Here is a 3,457-nt window from a genome sequence, read left to right as displayed (position 1 = left end):
ATAAAATATTCATAGTAATATAAAGTTATGAATGTAAACTGTCATTTTGTAAATTGCTACATCTTAATCCTTGTGTAGCCAGTTTAATCCTTTATGTTATTCATCATATATTTATGAAATCCAATTTCATAAATATATATTTTAGTAACTCCCTACTAAAGTGGTTAGACTCAACACTCTGAATAACCAAACCCATTAAACTTATCTCAAGGGAATATTTTGTATCTCCGTTAAGAGACTATGAATTCCATCTTGGGAATATATGTTCCATCAACACTAAATGTGGCTGCCCAACATATTGAGATTTTGATCGTGTCTTTAGATTTCATTCCTGATATATTAAAGCAACCTACATTTCATGAACATGTCCATTATCCTCTCAGGATTAAGGTTCACGTAAATAGAAGTCGTGAGATTTATTATTCATTTGACAGTCATTAGGAGAATAATAAATCTCACAGTGGTCCAGTTCAATATGTCTTAACTCTTAAAACATATCAACATACCAACTAGAAGTCTCCACTTCCATGATCAAGACAAATCATCTTAGTTGATTTGTTATAGTCTTTGAAGATGAAATGCCCAATTTCATCACCGACTACAAACTATAATTCTGAGTTTACACAGAACTTGTGATTTATATCTTCTGCGACCTTTCACATAAATCACATACTATGCATCTCATGGACTATATGATAATGTCCAATATTTATGTTACCATTATTTTAGATTATAATAAAACAACTTTATTAATTACAACATTAAGTCATATATAATGTCATACATAGCATCATACAATAGGATTTAAGAGCACACATCCTAACAATCTCCCACTTGCCTTAAAGACTACTGTGCACTAATCTAACTCTCATTTCCTCCAAATGTGACTCAAAAGTCCTTTGGGGCAAGGCTTTAGGAAAGGGATCTGCTAGATTACTTGCACTATCAATCTTTGCTACTACTACGTCTCTTCGAGCAACAATGTCTTGAATAATTTGGTACTTTCTCTCAATGTGCTTTCTTTTCTTATGATTCCTTGAATCTTTGGATTGTGCAACCGCTTCACAATTTTCGTAAAAAAATGTGATGGGAACTTGCTCCATTCTCACAACACCAAGATTAGAAAGGAATTTCTTGAGCCAAACAACTTCCTTTGCCGCTTCTCAAGCAGCAACATATTCAGCTTCCATGGTGGAGTCCGCAATACAAGACTGCTTAACACTCCTCCAACTTATGGCTCCACCTCCCAAGGTGAACACACAACCTGAAGTGGACTTTCTGAAATCAAGATCTGATTGAAAATCTAAATCTGTATAGCCAATGGGAATCAAATCCTCACTATGGTAAACAAGCATATAATTTCTTGTTCTCCGTAGATACTTGAGAATATGCTTTACAACATGCCAATGTTTTGGTCCTAGATTTGATTGATATCGGTTGACCATGCCAATTGAATAGCAGATATCTGGCCTAGTACATAGCATGGCATACATGAGACTTCCCACTGCAGAAGCATAAGGAATTTGTCTCATCATATTTTCTTCCTCAAGAGTCTTAGGCCTTTGATCATCAGACAGAAGAACTCCATGTCTAAAAGGAAGTAATAATTTCTTGGAGTTTTGCATGCTAAACCGTTCTAGAACCTTATCTATATATCCAGCTTGTGATAACCTAACATCTTATTCTTGTGATCTCGCCAAAGCTTGATCCCTAGAATAAAGTTAGCTTCACCCAAGTCCTTCATATCAAATTGGCTTGACAACCAAACATTTACGAATGACATTACCCCTACATCATTTCCAATGAGTAGAATATCAACAACATAAAGCACTAGGAACATTACTACTTTATCTCTATGTCTTTTGTACACACATGTGTTGGAAAATCTGGTTTTGTATCTCATACAAAACACATAGCGGAAGCAACAAATAAGGATCTATTTCATTCATGATTGATAACGTGTACTATATAAATTTCAGAATTTAAGAACAAGATAGCGTACCTCTGTGTGGAGAAATTCAAAACAAAGATTAGAAGCACTTGGGAACACTTTTAATCTTCACTCCAATTCTACTTTACGCCCAAGATGTGTGGTCTCTCAATCAGTTTTCAAAGGGAGAATGAAAGAGTGTCTCACTCTCACATACACACCGTTTCTTATATCACTAATAAAAATTCTGTATGTTTCTCCCTTTATAACTAACTGATTATCTAATTGGGCTGGTCAATTGGGCCTTTCCAATTGGGCTTTAATGTGTGGCTTGGAGTGGGAGCAAAAGGGACCAATAAGACACTAGCTCTAATGGGTTTTGGGCTTTTCTGTCAACTCTTGACAAGTCCAAAGTTACCATTAATTATATTTAATACCACTATATAAAAATAATTGCACTCTAGGCCTTATTAACTAATTATATCCCAAGACTTTATTATATATGCAACTCCTTCATAAAATATTCGTAGTAATACAAAGTCATGAATGTAGACTACCACTTTGTAAATTACTACATCTTATCCTTGAGTACCCGGTTTAATCTTTTAAGATTATTCATCATATATTTATGAAATCCAATTTCATAAATATATACTTTAGTAACTCCTTACTAAAGTGATTAGGCCTAACACTCTGAATAACCAAACCCATTAAACTTATCTCAAAGGAATATTTTATATCTCCATCAAGAGATTATGAATTTTATCTTGAGAATCTATGTTCCATCAACACTAAATGTAATTGCCCAACATACTAAGGTTTTGACCGTTACTTTAGATCTCACTCCTGATATATCAAAGCAACCTACACGTAATTATCAAGTCCATTATTCTCTCAGGATTAAGAGTTCATGCAAATAGAAGTCATGAGATTTATTATTCTTTTGACAGTCGTTAGGAGAATAATAAATCTCACAGTGGCCTAGTTCAATATATCTTAACTCTTAAAACATATCAACATATCAACATATCAACTAGAAGTCTCCACTTCCATGATCAAGACAAATCATCTTAGTTGATACATTATAGTCTTCGCAGATGAAATGCTCAATTTTATCGCCGACTATGAATTATAAATTCTGAGTTTACAAAGAACTTGTGACTTATATCTTTTGTGACTAAATCACATAAATTATATACTGTGCATCGCATGGACTATATGATAATGTCTCAATATTCATGTTACCATTATTTTAGATAATAATAAAACAACTTTATTAAAAACAACATTAACTCATACATAATGTCATACATAGCATCATACAATAGGATTTAAGGGCACAAATCCTAACAACATGGTTCATCAAGATTTTTCTCAAAACCAAATGACTTGATTGCTTGATCAAATCTGATGTTCCATGACCTAGATGTTTGCTTAAGTCCATAAATGGACATTTCAACTTGCATACCATATGCTCTTGGTTCTTTGCTATGAAACCTTTCGGTTGCATCATATAGATTTCTTCAT

This window comes from Castanea sativa, chromosome 6 (genome assembly GCF_040712315.1).
Source record: "Castanea sativa cultivar Marrone di Chiusa Pesio chromosome 6, ASM4071231v1".
Classification (NCBI taxonomy): Eukaryota; Viridiplantae; Streptophyta; class Magnoliopsida; order Fagales; family Fagaceae; genus Castanea; species Castanea sativa.
This window is presented reverse-complemented; position numbering follows the sequence as displayed.